Here is an 18,552-nt window from a genome sequence, read left to right on the forward strand (position 1 = left end):
CGCAGAATGGATCTTGAGGTTTTTTTTTATTTTTTTTAATACCCTGATTTATTTACGATTTTGTCATTCCGCGGAGCTACAATGGATTCTGCGGAGCCCTTAGAGCTTACCTCTGCAGAATCCATGTCTATACCCGGAAATTCAATTTTTTGTGTCTTGTATTTTGAAATACAACTCCAACCGGTATTTTCTCAAAAAAAAAAAAAAAAAAAAAAAAACCCGGACATTCATCTCCTTCGTTCCTCTCTATCCTCCAGGTACGTCCCCCTGCCATCTCCCTCCTCCTCTTAATTTTCTCTCCGACGTGATCGATCGCCGATCATCACCGAAGATGCGACAACCTTTGACGATAATGTTTCTGCCTCGAAACCCTAGCCGTCGCAGTAAAAACTCATCGTTGTAAGTTCACCGCTGCGAAACCATGTATTTACAAGTATTGTTGCTTTCAATTCGTTCTCCTTGGTTGATTTCACCCACAATTGTTATAGCATCTTTGTTCCTCAATTTGGTTGAATTACCCACTTACATTGATTTCTTCTTGCTTTGTTTATTAATATTTTTTCAAGTATTTGTGGTTAGAGTTTTTTATTGAATTTTGTATCAATAGATAATCTGATTTTCGATCGGTGCTTATTTTTTAAATGTGATTGTTTATTTTTGAAGTTGGGCTGCTACGAATCTTTTGAGTTCTAGTCGAATTATGATCGTTATGCTTTTGTATCTTCTTAAATTGTATAAGCCTTAGAAAGCATCGCATTTGGTAAGTAATTCATTCAACCCATTTTTTAATTCTCAACATCAATTTTTATCAACAGATCATTGGAAGAATTATATGAAGCTTCAATAACCTAATAATATTCTTGCCAACAAACTTTGGTTATGGGCCTCAAAATCCTCTCAATCAGCACCACCGAGGATCGCATCTGATTCATTTTTTTTTTTTGGTTCTTTGCAACAGGAAACCACACACAATATGGTACATCTAATTCATTATTTTTAATTCTCAGTACACAAATAATGGTAGTTGTGATTCTTTCTTTTTTATTATTTCTGTTTGGAATACCGATGTTCACTTATTGTTTGTTTAAGACTTTTAGATTCTAAATCTAATTTGTGCAGGTAAGGTGTTTGCTTGTTTAATTTAAAATCTTATATTTAACTAATCATGAAATATTTGTTTAATAAATATATAAGTTTTCTTTTTTGTTTGGCTTAAGATCTTCTATACAATTGTTGTGTGCACTTTTATAAACAAGTTTTATCAACTTTTTTTTATGAAGTTAATATTTTTCGTATGTGTGTCATTTTAATATACACAGGTTAGCATTTGAGGAAAGGCTTGACGTTGAGATGCTTAAGGTAGCAAAAACAATATTTTGGAACGGAACCAAGAATGCATTAAACTACATGCTTAAGCATATTTAGGCAATGTATTTAGAAAATGTATATATTCATATCTGAACATGTGTATGTTCGTTACTGAATATTTGTATGTCTAGTATTGAACTTGTATGAACATGATCATTTTTTGGGTTTTGTAACAATGTTCTTCTATGAAAATATATTCATAATTGAACATGTGTATGTTCATTTTTTAATATTTGTATGTCCAATACAGAACTTGTATAAACATGATATTTTTTGGGTTTTGTAAAATTGTTCATCTATGAACATAAACATATTGTATAACTACTCTCGGTATTAATGTTCATTTGTGAACATAGTCAAATTGAATACATTATATATATATATATATATATATATATATATATATATATATATATATATATATATTATCAAAACATTCATACATATTCATTTGTGAACATGTATGTGTTAGATTAGGTGTCTAAACCAATAACTAAATTGGTATATACTTGAATTATTAACAAAGTCCTTTTGGGTTGCCCTTATAATTGAATATGATGACTTTTAGAGAGAGAGAGAGAGAGAGAGAGAGAGAGACTGATTTATTGATTTAATATATGATTAATAAATAGAAATAAATGATTTATTAGTATATTATGAAAATAATATATTAATCAAAAATAGTATTATTTAATTAAGAATTAATTAAAAATTAATTAGGATTAACTTTGGGATTAATTCGATTAATTAAAAGTGCAAGGACCTAAGTTGTAATTGTTCAATAGTTGAGAAAAAGACATTTCAAAACCTTCCTCAGTGATGGACGGGTTTAATAGCTAAAACAGGGTTTCTGGAATATTCCATATAGATAATATGGATAATTAGGAAACCAGATAATTACCTGATTTGAAATATATTATTTTAATCAAGTAAGGGTTATCTATGTTTTTCCTATCAGCTATAAATAGGGTCCCATTAGCTTCATATTTTCGGCCACTCCTTTTGCTAAGAGCATAGGCAAAAAATTTCCCTCTCCGCATCTCTCTTCAAGTTTCCTTAGTTGCTAGAGTTTGGATGTGAACCATTAGAGGCACGAGATTTCTGGTGCTTGCTTCCAAGAGTTTTTTAAGAATGATAGATTTGATTGTTTACTACAACAATCAAAAGGTATGTAATATTCTCTTATGAATTTTGATTAGGGTTATAGGGCTCTTGTTGTTCAGAATGTTACTTCAATAGTGTTATGACATAGATATAATAGGTTACATGTACCCTTAATTGTATAAGGATTTATCTGTATTATTGCATGTAAAACCCATCAGTGGTATCAGAGCGTATGGTTGTCTAACAATTGATAATACATTGCTTGAATTTGAACAAACCCGACGTGGAGAATTGGCAGAATCGTCATTTTGTCGCGACACCACGTCGTGGTCCTCTTTTGCCACGACGTGGGGATCTTCGATCCATGTTTTTTCTTTGTTCTGCCACGACGTGGCAATATGATGACACGCTGTGGTGAACCCTCTGATCACCGAATTGTTTTTGCTTAATTCAAATTGATTAGGATAATTACTTTAGATAATATTTTTAATTGTATAAAACAGAACATTTATCTTGGTAATCAGATATCCTATATCTTGAATTTGTGAATGATTTAATTAATTGAATTAATTGTTAATTAAAAGATAAAAACTAAAATCATAATCGGTTTATTATAATTTAAATTAATTTTGTATTAATTCCGAAAATTTAAAATTAAACCCAGTATTTTAGAAAAGTTTTAAAATACACTTTATACTATATGTATAATTAAAAGTTTAATTTATTATATCTATAAGACAAAGTCAGTCAAATCAATAGTAGGCCTCATCCATGAAGTCTTACTATAAGGGGAGTTTAAGGAAGCAGCTTATAAAATGACCGTCATTGGGTGTCCACTCTCACCCACCGCTCTCTTGTATGGTGGAGGGTCGTTAGCTGAACGGATTTGATATGACATTATCTCATTAATAAGTATAATGATATAAAGTAACTAAACCTTTTTTAAAATCTCACTAATAGTTACTTTAGGAAAAATGTGAAATGTATGCTAATCCATGAAAACGTACATCATGTTTTATATGTCATTAGTGGAGCGTGTGTGGTTAACCGACACTAATAGGGACTATAAAGAGATATGATGGGCATCTTGAAAATTATAATTGTTGATGAAGCGTGTGTGGTTAACTAGAACATCAATGTGAGATGATAAATGATATCAAGGTTGTCAAGTGGGTTTGCATGGTTATTCACATCTCGTTTGTGATCCTAGGCATCCCAGTCACAAAAGTGAGAGCATATTCCGATATTAAACATGTCATTGATAAGATTCAGTGAATCTCAAAAGATCTAGGAGTTTCATAAGATTGGAATTCGTAAAAGCCTTACCTACCTTAAAATAGATTCGAATTTTATTACGGAATCCCTCTTCAAAGTTCGAATCGAAAATATGGATCATAGTCTTAATTTAAATTTATGGGTTAATAATTAATGATTAAATTCAACTAACTTGAATTCTCTTTTCTCTTGATTTTTAAATATCTTATGAAGATAGAAATGGTCTTCCTCATTCTTATGGAAATGGTTTTCCTCAATCTTCTAGAGATGGTCTTCCAACTTCAAGTCAAGGGAAATTGTTTCTCCCTTCCTTAGGAAATGATGGAATTAGACATCATCTTTCTTCCACCTCCTCCTCCTCCTGTGACTCTCCTAACATCATGTTTTCCTCAAGTTGAAAGATATGAGACAACTCAATCCCTATTGACATGTAGACATAACGATGAAAATTATGTGTATGCGCATGTTCTACAAATGAAATCGACATTGACGAGTTGGATAGAATGGGTATCGTTTTCCCAAAGGAGCAAGCCATTGATTTGGTTCTTCTCTCGCTTCTTAAGTCATATGGTCAGTTTGTTGAAAACTTTCGTATGAGGAATGTCGATGTGACCCTAATTGATCTGACCCAAATGTTGATGGTTTCTTAAGTAGAAATGCTTGAGAGCACATCTGAAGCTGAGATGCATTATAGGGTCTAATTCCAAGGTTTCCATGGACATTGACAATGGTGGTCCAGAAAATATTTCTCTTCCTAATGGAAAGGGGTCGTCCAAGGTCAAACGGTTTGATCGTATGGTAAAGAGAAAGTGTAACGCCCGCAGATTCGGGCTAGTCAATTAAATATAATAAGCAATAAAAATGAATTTTTGATAGAAGGTTATTCAAGATAAATAACCTTAAAAAAAGTTGTAATGTATGTGACAAGGGTTCCGTACATATAAAAAACGTTGAAATCCGACTTCGTATGAAGAATGCTTGTTCGAAGTTTCGCAATTAAACCGACATGACTCTGCTTATCGTAAAAAGTGAATTTTCAATAAATTACTTTTTTAGCCTTAGTAATCTAAATGAGAGTCGTAGTAGTCGTTAAACCGAGAGCTTGCATATAGAGAACGTCCAAAATTAAATTTTAGATCGGTCGACTTTTAGCTAAAATAATCTAAATGTAACATACACGTTTTGAAATCGTGTTTTAAGTAAATAATATTATGAAATATTATGTGATATTGTGTATTGAGTTCTAACAGATAGTTTTTACTAGAAATAAAGTAAAGTTATGTTTAGAATCACTCGGAAAATATTGGAAGTCTTATTAGATTCCAATTAAAAGTTAAAATATCGAAATTTAACAAAAATATAAAATTTGAAATAAGTAAAATTTTATTATTGAAAGTTGTAGATAATTTCGTTAGAAACATTTAGGCGAAAACCTCATCGAAATCCGAGTTATAACGAAGAAGTTATGACCAATTGAAGATTCGCGACAAAACCGACACGACGCCGAATGACGTAAAAAGTGAGTTTTTGATAAACTACTTTTTAGCCTTGGTGATCTAAATGAAAGTCGTAGTATTTGTTAAACCGAGAATTTTCATAAAAAGAACGTCCAAATCTGACTTCGTATGAGGAAGTTATGATTTATCTAAGTTTCGGAATAGCAGTAGACAGCTAAAAACTTGAAATAAATATCAAGTGATTTTTAGCCGACACAACCTAAACAAGAATCGAAGCTCTCGTTAAAAGTAGTACAACGGTAAAAAGACTGACGAAAACGGACGTCGGATGAAGAAGTTATGAATTTTTAACGGATTTTCCTGTCCCGGTCTGTTAAAAATAATAATATTAAAAATAAATTCAAAATTAGCCGAGGAAGTCTAAACGAAAGTTGTAGAATATATTCTCGCCTACGCGTGCATATAAACAACGTCAAAAACAGAGCTCATATGCGAAAGTTATGGATTTTAGAAGTTCGGGGCACAAAAATCAAGAAAAAAAATCTGAAATCCGAGGAATTTCGCATGGCTGGTGTTCGGCCACGTCACCCTCGTCCGGATCTCGCCCCGTGTCTGCCTCGTGTCCGAAGCAGCTTAGTCACCGATGCGCTGTGCAGCCAAGACTCCGACGCGTGCCCGGTGACTCCTCGCATCCGAGGCGCTGGACCAGTCCGAAGCCGACGCGTGTTGCGTCGGTGTCCGAACCTCGCACAATCCACCTGGCCTTCGCTGCGGCTGCCACCTGCCCTCCTCCGGATCCGAGCTTCGCCTATAAAAGGGAGGCTGCGAGATCTCCCGGGTAAATGTTGGAAAATTGTCACTTTTCACCCTTAAACTCATATTTTAACTACTTTCACTTCCCCCGAAGCCCCGATATTATTTTTTAACACCCGAAACATGCCCCCGAAGTGCCCGAAGACCCCGAGAAATTTATTTTTTCGGTTTGAAGCTCAACCTTCACAGAGCCCGGTTTTCAATAAATCTCCCGGTTTTTATAGAAGAAAGCTATTTATAGGAACGAAGTGTTGCACAAATTACTATTTTAACCCCCGGTTATTTCAAGGTGAGTTCAATATATAGGAACAATTGTATGTTATGTGTTATATGTGCTATGTGCTTCTCAGTGTTATTATTCCGGGTTATTTTCCCGTGTTATTTTTATTTCCGCTATTTATGATAGCAAAGCTATACCTTTGACCATGTGATCAGTGAAAGGACTTAGATTCACAGTGGTACTGGTACGTAGCCTCTGGCCATGTAGAGCATGTCTCCGTAAGAGAATGACTTCTATTCTATGGCATTGGCAGATGGTTAGACAGGGCTATAAGCCTGAAATCTACCTAAATGTTTAAATCAGAAAGTGTATGTCTTCTGTGCCATTTGGGCCAAAGCTTTATTGATGTATATCAAGTATAGAAATTGTCATGTCTATTTGATCGTATATCTTTGAAGCAAATCATTGATTGATATGGAAAGTTTGTCACATGATTCACATATGCCTTTGTTGTTCCTTGTTTCTCTTTGCTTCTGCCATATTGAAGTATGTATATGGCATAACGTTATATTGTATCTATTATTGAACTCACTAAGCGTCACTGCTTACCCCTCTCAGTGTTTAACAATTGCAGGTAATAAGAATCCAGTATAGTCATATACTGTTGGAAGATTTAGAATAGTTTATACTATTACTTTTGTACTTGAGTTTACGTATGTATAAAAGCTTAAATATCCTGGGTAGTTATGTAACATATAAAAATTTGTAATAGTCGGTTTGTATCCAGTCTTATGTAAAAAAGTTATCAATGTAAAATATTTTTTTTTATGAATATGTATGTAGCATGTTTTGGAGTGACAATGTCTTTAGTACGAAAGTTAGGGTCTTTCAATCATGGTATTAGAGCACTAGTTTAAGCGAACTAAATATCACGGATTGATATTTAGATTTAAACTGTCTAACGTTCAATATATGAACGGAGTCATTTGTAAGTATATGGATACAAACCATAGGAAAGATTTAAGTGGGGTATTGGGTAGTGATAAACCATAGTATTTTAAAATATTAAGTTACTTTAAAAATTTTCAGAGAATTAGTTTAAGTGAACTCGGAATTTTGAGAATTTCTAGACTTAAACATAGATTGTTAAGGGACGATGATACGATGTGTATCTAGTATACTTTAGGTTGAATACCTAAATGGACAAGCACTAGAATATTAGAGGAGAAATGCCTTATATTCTAATATGTGCTAAATGATAAATGGATATAGCATGCCTTAGGTTGCTTACTTATATTGCTATTACTTGAGAAAGTTTAAGGTCTGTTGTCGACCTTGGTCTGGAAGTGAAATTCCTTTCGAATTAGGAGAAATATTAGGATATGCTAGATCGAGCTTATGCATAAAAGAATTCTAGAAGATGAATTTAGGAAATCCAATATATGTTTGATAAGAAACACAAAATCCCCAGTTGAGTCTAGGAGAAATTGTCGTATGTACTTGTTTGAACACATTCATGTGTGATAAGTTCCTTTGTAAAAATTCTTGATATGGTGACTTGGGGACTGCGAGACAATACTTGGGACGAGTATGAGTAGGTTTGAATAGTAGTAGAGGCCTATAATACTGGAAGCATAGGACTCACACTTGGATCAAGGAAAGTCACAAGGTTACCAAGAAGCTAGTAATCGATTCCGTTTTTGTTCGAGTATGTCATTACCTTCGTTTCGGTGATGACTAAGAAGATGATTTTCGTTCAGACCTAAATGGTCGTAAAGAAGCGAGTCCGACTAATATAGATCTGTGAAGTGAATTGATTGGTTCAGAGAACCATGTCTCGTGTAGAGACGAAATTTCAGTCAGAGAATTGAAGAAGGAGATGGTCAGACGGAGAGAAAAATCCAAACAATAGAAGATATGCTTTGTGCATGTCTTGGAGTTGGTGCGCGTCAAGTGGAAACACCATCGAGGCACAAATTATAATTAGGAAAATAAGAATGAGATAAGAGCGAAATATTCCCAGTCATTTTTATCGTTTTGATTTCGGGGACGAAATCCTCAAAAGGAGGAGGTATTTGTAACATACACGTTTTGAAATCGTGTTTTAAGTAAATAATATTATGAAATATTATTTGATATTGAGTATTGAGTTCTAACAGATAGTTTTTACTAGAAATGAAGTAAAGCTATGTTTAGAATCACTCGGAAAATATTGGAAGTCTTATGAGATTCCAATTAAAAGTTAAAATATCGAAATTTAACAAAAATATAAAATTTGAAATAAGTAAAATTTTATTATTGAAAGTTGTAGATAATTTCGTTAGAAACATTTAGGCGAAAACCTCATCGAAATTCGAGTTATAACGAAAAAGTTATGACCAATCGAAGATTCACGACAAAACCGGCACGGCGCCGAATGACGTAAAAAGTGAGTTTTTTATAAACTACTTTTTAGCCTTGGTGATCTAAATGAAAGTCGTAGTATTTGTTAAACAGAGAATTTTCATAAAAAGAACATCCAAATCTGACTTCGTATGAGGAAGTTATGATTTTTCTAAGTTTCGGAATAATAGTAGACACCTAAAAACTCGAAATAAAGATCGAGTGATTTTTAGCCGACACAACCTAAACGAGAATCGAAGGTCTCGTTAAAAGTAGTACAACGGTAAAAAGACTGACGAAAACGGACGTCGGATGAAGAAGTTATGAATTTTTAACGGATTTTCCTGTCCCGGTCTGTTAAAAATAATAATATTAAATATAAATTCAAAATTAGCCGACGAAGTCTAAACGAAAGTTGTAGAATATATTCTCGCCTACGCGTGCATATAAAGAACGTCAAAAACGGAGTAGGTATGCGAAAGTTATGGATTTTAGAAGTTCCGGGCACAAAAATCAAGAAAAAAAGCTGACAACCGAGGAATTTCGCATGGCTGGTGTTCGGCCACGTCACCCTCGTCCGTATCTCGCCCCGTGTCCGCCTCGTTTCCGAAACAGCTTAGTAACCGATGCGATGTGCAGCCGAGACTCCGACGCGTGCCCGGTGACTCCTCGCATCTGAGGCGTTGGACCAGTCCGAAGCCGACGCGTGTTGCGCCGGTGTCCGAACCTCGCACCCTCCACCTGGCCTTCGCTGTGGCTGCCACCTGCCCTCCTCCGGATCCGAGCTTCGCCTATAAAAGGGAGGCTGTGAGACCTCCCGGGTAAATGTTGGAAAATTATCACTTTTCACCCTTAAAATCATATTTTTGATGGGTTTTATGCATAAGAACAATCCTATGTGCTCATACAAACCCTAATGCTTGGATCTAGGTTTCTCTATTGTACATGCATTGAATCCAAGACTTGCAAACCCTAATCTAGCATACATAATTCGAAAATTAACTTAATACATCAGATCTAGATGTTTACCTCTTCAAAGATTGGCTTAGATCTTCTTTTCTTCTTCTCTTGAGCTTAGAGTCACAATTGTAACTCCTCTAATGGATCACAAACACCTCAAGCAAGAAGGAAACTTTGTGGGAGGAGGGAGGATGCTAATTTTCGGCCCTAGGGTTTCTCTTGGAAGCAAGTGGCCGAAAATTGGAGCCTTAGGGTCTTATTTATAGTGCAAGCTGCTAGGGTTTCAGTCTAAACCCTAATGGATACCTTAGCCACCAAGTAGCCCAAGGAACCTTCTGGAATAAGGCCCTTGGACGAAAATATGATGATCCTTCATCATAATTTCGTTTCCCCTTAGTCCATTAGGTTTCCCAGCCCAAAACTCAACTATCACACATTTGACAGTTTATGCCCCTTTATTTAATTAATCTCTTTTAGTCACCAAATTAATTCCTAATTAATTTATGACTAATACTAATTAAATAAATATGATTTCTCCTTTAATATATTATTCTTATAATATATTAATAAACCATAATATCCTCTCTCTCATATCAAATTACCTTGTCAAGTTGCTTTGGTGAAGGCAACCCAAAAGGACCATACATAACCGGGTCAAGTACATAGCAAATATAGTTACGGGCTTAGACACTAATCCAACAGTCTCCCACTTGGATAAGTCTAGTAACTATATCTCACATACGACTTCAGGATCTGGTTAGCAATCGTAGCTCTTATACGCTTCTGTCAACTCTGATCAAAATCTTGTCCTTCAGATAAGGGATCGTATAATCATCTGTTCTAGATATCATGCTGACAATACTTATTATTCAGCATTTTGTTTCTCGATCTCTGATTTATTCGACATAGAATTTAGTTGAACACATCAACTTCATTCTGACTGGGCCCGGCACATAAGTCAAACTAAATCATCGAGTGGCCAAGATATCGCTTTTATTTTCTTAGAATAAAAGGTACAGAAAAACTTCGACTTATATGCTTTTATCATTTACTAGCTAAGTCACACACAATAATGCGTTTTATAACATCAAGTTACTGATGCGTTTTCGCATTATTAATGCATAATCAACTAGCAAACAACAACCATATCTCTAGGTTTAAAGATTATATGATATTATCATCTTGCGATCACTTATGATAACTTTCATGAAGTGATACTAGCAAGTGCGGGTTTATTCCAATGCTCAAAACAAATTTCATAAGCACTCATAAACTTCGTAGCAAACCTTTGCTATGTCTAAATCCTTTCAGACAATCTACAAACAAATTTATGACAATCTTCTTTCATATCTACTTCTAACATATGAGCGATTGTGGACTGTTCGAACAATCTTATTATTCAGGAAGTCAAAACATGCAAAATTGGAAATAACAGATAAGTAATCAACACAAGATAGTAACTTTCTTATAAATAACACACCTTTATTTAATCATCAAAATGTTGAATACAAAATTATCCATTACAAATTTCCTATCTATCTAATTTAAACTAATATCGTCCTTTAGTCCAATGCTCCTAGCGTGCTTCAAATGCTTAACCCTACTCAGTCCCTTCGTAAGGGGATCTGCTGGGTTATCTTCTGACGATACCCTCTTCACAACGAGGAGTCCCTCTTCTACCCGATGTCTAATAAAATGGTATTTCCTGTCGATATGTCGAGATCTGCCATGATCTCTTGGTTCCTTGGTCAAGGCAACCGCTCCTTCATTATCACAGACAATTTCCATGGGCTCCTTTATGGATGGCACAACTCCAAGGTCTCCAATGAAGTTCTTCAACCATATAGCCTCATTTGACGCCTCGCTTGCCCGCAATGTACTCTGATTCACATGTTGAATCAGCCACGGTCTCTTGCTTGGAACTTTTCCAAGTCACTGCTCCTCCGTTCAGGGTAAAGACCCAGCTGACTGCGATCGGTAATTATCCCGATCCGTCTGAAAACTAGCGTCACTGTACCCTCGCACCCTTAAGTCATCACTCCCACCGAGGACTAGAAACCATTCCTTGGTCCTTCGTAGGTACTTAAGAATATTCTTGACAGCAATCCAATGCGCCCTACCAGGGTTCCCTTGATATCTGCTGACCATGCTCAAAGCGAAGGCCACATCAGGGCGAGTACAGGTCATAGCGTACATAATCGAGCCAACTGCGGAAGCGTAAGGTACTCAGCTCATATCAGCTATCTCTGCCTCTGTACTTGGGCTCTGAGTCTTACTCAGTTTGGTATTGCATTGGATTGGTAACTCCCCTTTCTTGGAATTTTCCATACTAAAACGTTTTAGTACCTTTTCCAAGTATGTATCCTGACTGAGTCCTATCAGAAATGTCGGGTCGCTCAGCGAGGAGAGGATAGGGTGCTCTCGGATTTGATAAGAAAGATAGGGCGAGTCATTTTGCATGTCGGAAAAAAGACAAACCATGGGCTTGAGGCATCGGTCGTCTCGGTTCTAATCCATATATCATCCAGGAACTCACTGTTGAAATTTCGGCAACTTGTTCACTTCGTTCTATTATATAATGGATCTCTCTTACTTCTGTCTCTCACTATCCTTATTCCCAGTATATATGCAGCTTCTCCGAGGTCCTTCATAGCGAAACACTTCCCAAGCCAGGATTTGACCTCCTGGAAGGTTGGAATGTCGTTTCCTATGAGTAGTATGTCATCGACATACAATACGAGGAAGCTCACAATACTCCCATTGGTCTTGACATACACACATGACTCATCTTCGTTTCGCAGAAAACCAAACTCTTTGACCTTCTCGTCAAAACAAAGATTCCATCTGCGAGATGCTTGCTTTAATCCATAAATGGATTTCTCAAGCTTGCACACTCTATTTGGATGCTTCGCATCGACAAAACCCTCTGGCTGATTCATGTAAACATCCTCAGCCAACTTTCCATTTAGGAAAGCGGTTTTTACGTCCATCTGCCAGGTTTCATAATCATGAAATGCAGCTATTGCGAGCATTACCCTAATAGACTTTATCTTGGCAACTGGCGAGAAGGTCTCATCAAAGTCAACTCCAGGAGTTTGAGTAAGCCCTTCGCGACCAATCGCGCTTTATAAGTATGCACTTTCCCATCCATGTCTGTCTTCTTCTTGAAGATCCACTTGCACCCGACTGTCTTACGACCCGGTACATTGTCAACCAAATTCCAAACTTGGTTGTCATACATGGACTGAATCTCGCTGTCCATTGCCTCTTTCCATTTAGCAGACTCTGGGCCTGCCATGGCTTCCTTGTAGCTATTAGGTTCGTCCAGATTTACTAGTGTACTATCACTAATAAACGTATCCCCGTCAGTAGTAATATGGAAACCATAAAACTGGGGTGGAACAATAACTCTACTTGAACGTCTAAGAGGTAAGGACTGGTCAATTGGTTCAACAGGAGTTTCCTCCTCAGGTTGAACGCCAGTGTCAGAGGTTCCTTCATCTCCTGACTCTTGAAGCTCTTCAAGATCAATCTGACTCCCACTGTCTCCTTGACTTTTGAGTTCTCTCTATCTGAAAACTCCTCTCCTAGCAACAAAGACAACATTGTCACTTGGTCTATAGAAGAGATAGCCAAAAGACTTATGTGGATAGCCGATGAAATAACACTTCTCACTACGAGGTTCTAGCTTATCGTGAGTCTCTCGTCTTACGAAAGCTTCACAACCCCAAACCTTGATATGTGCTAACGAGGGAGCTTTCCCTGTCCACATCTCGTGAGGTGTCTTGGCAACCTTCTTGGTAGGAACTAAGTTAAGGATATGGGCGGCTGTCTCTAAGGCATACCCCCATAATGAGATTGGTAACGAAGCACGACTCATCATAGAACGAACCATGTCCAACAAGGTTCGATTACGTCTCTCAGCCACACCATTCAATTGTGGCATTCTAGGAGGCGTCAATTGCGAAACTATTCCACATTCTTTTAGATAGTCGTGAAACTCAAGACTTAGGTACTCTCCTCCTCGATCAGATCGAAGCATCTTGATTTTCCTGCCCAGCTGATTCTCCACTTCATTTTTAAACTCTTTGAACTTTTCAAAGGTTTTTGACTTTTGCTTGATCAAGTAGATATATCCATATCTGCTATAATCGTCTGTAAAAGTCACATAGAAGCGACAAGCGTCCCTTGTGGTGGATCTAAAGGGTCCACATACATCTGTATGTATGAGATCCAATACACCCTCACCCCTTTCACATGTACCAGTAAAGGGTGACTTGGTCATCTTCCCAAGTAAACAAGATTCACACACGTCATCGTCCCTAAGGTCGAATGACTCCAAGACTCCATCCTTTTGGAGTTGGGCTATGCGTTTCTTGTTAACATGGCCAAGGCGACAATGCCACAAGCATGCTTTGTCCAAACTTGTGGACGAATCAATATTCAAAACATCATTTCCTAAATTATCTATAACTAACACAGATTCATAAATCTCATTACAAGGTAATGCATTGAAATAAAAGACACCATTCAAATAAGCATTAATAGAACCATTACTATTATCAAACGAATATATGAAACCTTGTCTAAACAATCCATGAAAAGAAATGATGTTCCTTGCCATATCTGGCGAATAGCAACAATTATTTAAATCTAGCCCTAACCCATTACTCAACACTAAGGAATAAACTCTGATCTTGGTTACTGGTGAAGACTTCTTGTTTCCCATGATCAAGTTTATCCTTCCATGCTCCACTTCCCTACTTTTTCTTATCCCCTGCAAATCAGAACAAATGTGGTAACCACATCCAGTATCAAGGACCCATGAAGTAGCAAGTGATGAGTTATTAGATTTAATTAAATACATACCTGCAAAGGTGGGCTTTATCTTCCCATCCTTAATATCTTGCAGATATTTAGGGCAGCTTCGTTTCCAGTGGCCCTTCTGGTGGCAATAGAAGCACTGTGCTTCCTTGGGGTCAGAAGAGGGCTTAACAGAACCTGCTTTGGTCCCACTAGAAGAGGAACCATCTTGGGTCTTACCCTTATGGTGGCTCTTAGAAGGAGCCTTCCTCTTCTTTCCCTTTCCTTGGCCAATTGCCAACACAGGAGCAGCTACAGTAGAGGATGATTCAATAGATTTGTCCTTGAGGTTGCTCTCAGCTGTCCTCAGGAGCCCTTGAAGTTTACTCAGGGTGACCTCTTCTTTGTTCATATGGTAGGTCATTCTGAACTGGTTGTAGCAGGAAGGCAAGGAGTGGAGGATGATGTCAATAGCCAAATCCTCATCAAACTTAACATTAAGTTTGAGAAGACGATCAACATACCTTTGCATTCTTTGCAAATAAGCAGTTAGGGATTCTCCACTCCCCATCCTAGCGGTGATCATGTTGGTGATGATCTCATAGCGCTCTTGTCTCGCGCTCTGGTGGTACCTGTCCAGCAAATCTTGGTGCATCTCATATGGATACATGTCCTCATAGGACTTTTGGAGTTCGAGGTTCATGGTGGCCAACATGATGCAATGAACTTTCGTTGCATCACGCTCGTGGGCCTCAAAGGCGGCCATCTCTTCAGGAGTAGCTTCTTCTGGGTTGATCTTTTCTAGCTTCTCGTCGAGGACATATTCTTTGTCCTCGTAGCGAGTTATCATGCGAATGTATCTCATCCACTCGTTGAAGTTCGAGCCATCAAATGTCACCTTTTGACATAGGTTCATCAACGAGAATGACCCAGAAGTGTTGTTGTTTGCGTTTGCGTTAGACATCTGAAATAGAAAGGAACAAAGTTTGATTAGAAATGAATCCCCAATTAAACACCCAAATGAGAAATTAGGGCTAGGATCCAACAACATTATTTACAACTTAGAAAAGGGATGCCGTAATCTAAAAGTAAATAATTTGAAGGTAAGTGAATGACGATTCACTAATTCTCACCATGAAAAACGAAAAGAAATTAAGTTTTAAATGTATTTAAAAATTCCTAGATTTCTTTTGAGATTCATTGAACATTTCAATGGCATGTTTAAATCTCGATATGCACTTCAAATTGGCGACTGGGATGCCGAGGATCGCAAACAAGTTTGTGAATAACCATGCGAATCAACATGGTGCACTCAATGTCTTTATCACCTAATCAATGTGCTGGTTAGCCACGCACGCTCCATTTATCTATGATAAAATATCGAGCCACCCTTTGTCACCAATGTCAATCCCAAATTAGTGTGCCGGTTAGCCACGCACGCTCCACTAACGTTTGACAGGGGTACAAAGTGTAATTCCATGGAATAGCATCATTTTCACACTTTACCCTAAAGTAACTAAGATTGGGAATTTATAAAACAATGTAGTTACTTTAATATTTCCATTATACTTATAATGAGGAATTAAGTGCCCTATCCTATCCGTTCGGCTAACGACCCTCCACCAGTTAAGCAAGCGGTAGGTGTGAGTGTACACCCATTAAGTGTCATTTTATAGGCAGCAACCTTATACCCACCTTATAGACTGGCTTCGTGAATGAGGCCTACTAGCGATAAGACTAGCTTATTCTTATACATATATGTATATATATATATATATATATATATATATATATATATATATATATATATATATATTAATCTTGTAATAGATAGAGTATAAGATTGAATTTTAAACTTGTAAAATTCTAAGGGTTGAAATTTAAATTTTTTAAAATTAAACTTTTAATCAAAAATTAAATTTCAAAACTTGAGGACAAGTTTTGAACTTTTCAAAACACAAGGGATCAAATAACAAATAATATAAATCAAACAATTAATTTAGTGATTATCTATATTTGACCTAATTCAATTTCTTGCAAGATAAGTTACCCAATTAATTCAAATAATCAATTTTAATCATATAAGGAATTTATTATCTAATCAATTGGTAATTATCTTGTGTTTTGGCAAGGATAATCTTTCAATAACAATAAAATTCGAATTTTATCAGTTAAAAACATATAAGGCAATTATTCTTCACCAAAACAGCAAGAAATCCCGAGATATCCTCTCTCTGAGTCCCAAACTCGCCGAGTAGGGCCAACTCGCCGAGTCCAGATACTGACTCGCCGAGTTGGTTCGGGCAGAGGCAAGAAAATCGTTTTTCAGCAAGAATTCAACAATTGCATCACATACAACAGAAACCAATCAAGTCTCTGATACCACTGATGGGTTTTATGCATAAGAACAATCCTATGTGCTCATACAAACCTTAATGCTTGGATCTAGGTTTCTCTATTGTACATGCATTGAATCCAAGACTTGTAAACCCTAATCTAGCATACATAATTCGAAAATTAACTTAATACATCAGATCTAGATGTTTACCTCTTCAAAGATTGGCTTAGATCTTCTTTTCTTCTTCTCTTGAGCTTAGAGTCACAATTGTAACTCCTCTAATGGATCACAAACACCTCAAGCAAGAAGGCAACTTTGAGGGAGGAGGGAGGATGCTAATTTTTGGCCCTAGGGTTTCTCTTGGAAGCAAGTGGCCGAAAATTGGAGCCTTAGGGTCTTATTTATAGTGCAAGCTGCTAGGGTTTCAGTCTAAACCCTAATGGATACCTTAGCCACCAAGTAGCCCAAGGAACCTTCTGGAATAAGGCCCTTGGACGAAAATATGATGATCCTTCATCATAATTTCGTTTCCCCTTAGTCCATTAGGTTTCCCAGCCCAAAACTCAACTATCACACATTTGACAGTTTATGCCCCTTTATTTAACTAATCTCTTTTAGTCACCAAATTAATTCCTAATTAATTTATGACTAATACTAATTAAATAAATATGATTTCTCCTTTAATATATTATTCTTATAATATATTAATAAACCATAATATCCTCTCTCTCATATCAAATTACCTTGTCAAGTTGCTTTGGTGAAGGCAACCCAAAAGGACCATGCATAACCGGGTCAAGTACATACCAAATATAGTTACGGGCTTAGACACTAATCCAACAATTTTAACTACTTTAACTTCCCCCGAAGCCCCGGTATTATTTTTTAACACCCGAAACACGCCCCGAAGTGCCCGAAGACCCCGAGAAATTTATCTTTTCGGTTTGAAGGTCAACCTTCGCAGAGCCCGGTTTTCAATAAATCTCCCGGTTTTTATAGAAGAAAGCTATTTATAGGAACGAAGTGTTGCACAACTTACTATTTTAACCCCCGGTTATTTCAAGGTGAGTTCAATATATAGGAACAATTGTATGTTATGTGTTATATGTGCTATGTGCTTTTCAGTGTTATTATTCCGGGTTATTTTCCCGTGTTATTTTTATTTCCGCTATTTATGATAGCAAAGCTATACCTTTGACCATGTGATCAGTAAAAGGACTTAGATTCACGGTGGTACTGGTACGTAGCCTCTGGCCATGTAGAGCATGTCTCCGTAAGAGAATGACTTCTATTCTATGGCATTGGCAGATGGTTAGACAGGACTATAAGCCTGAAATCTACCGAAATGTTTAAATCAGAAAGTGTATGTCTTCTGTGTCATTTGGGCCAAAGCTTTATTGATGTATATCAAGTATAGAAATTGTCATGTCTCATTGATCGTATATCTTTGAATCAAATCATTGATTGATATGGAAAGTTTGTCACATGATTCACATATGCCTTTGTTGTTCCTTGTTTCTCTTTGCTTCTGCCATATTGAAGTATATATATGGCATAACGTTATATTTTATCTATTATTGAACTCAGTAAGCGTCACCGCTTACCCCTCTCAGTGTTTAACAATTGCAGGTAATAAGAATCCAGTATAGCCATATACTGTTGGAAGATTTAGAATAGTTTATACTATTACTTTTTTACTTGAGTTTACGTATGTATAAAAGCTTAAATATCTTGGGTAGTTATGTAACATATAAAAATTTGTAATAGTCGGTTTGTATCCAGTCTTATGTAAACAAGTTATCAATGTAAAATATTGTTTTTTATGAATATGC

The 18,552-nt window shown here is 36.5% G+C and overlaps 1 long non-coding RNA gene across 1 annotated transcript; it reads left to right on the plus strand.

Moving 5' to 3' along the window:
- Nucleotides 1-218: 218 nt before the first annotated feature.
- On the plus strand, nt 219-1,397 carry LOC145136527 (uncharacterized). The gene is made up of 3 exons (XR_013720518.1): nt 219-399; nt 816-976; nt 1,320-1,397. It is a non-coding gene; the product is annotated as an uncharacterized LOC145136527 (long non-coding RNA).
- The last annotated feature ends 17,155 nt before the right edge of the window (nt 1,398-18,552 follow it).

Source organism: Lactuca virosa, chromosome 9 (genome assembly GCF_052849685.1).
Source record: "Lactuca virosa cultivar CGN04683 chromosome 9, Lactuca_virosa_CGN04683_v6, whole genome shotgun sequence".
In the NCBI taxonomy this organism is placed as follows: domain Eukaryota; kingdom Viridiplantae; phylum Streptophyta; class Magnoliopsida; order Asterales; family Asteraceae; genus Lactuca; species Lactuca virosa.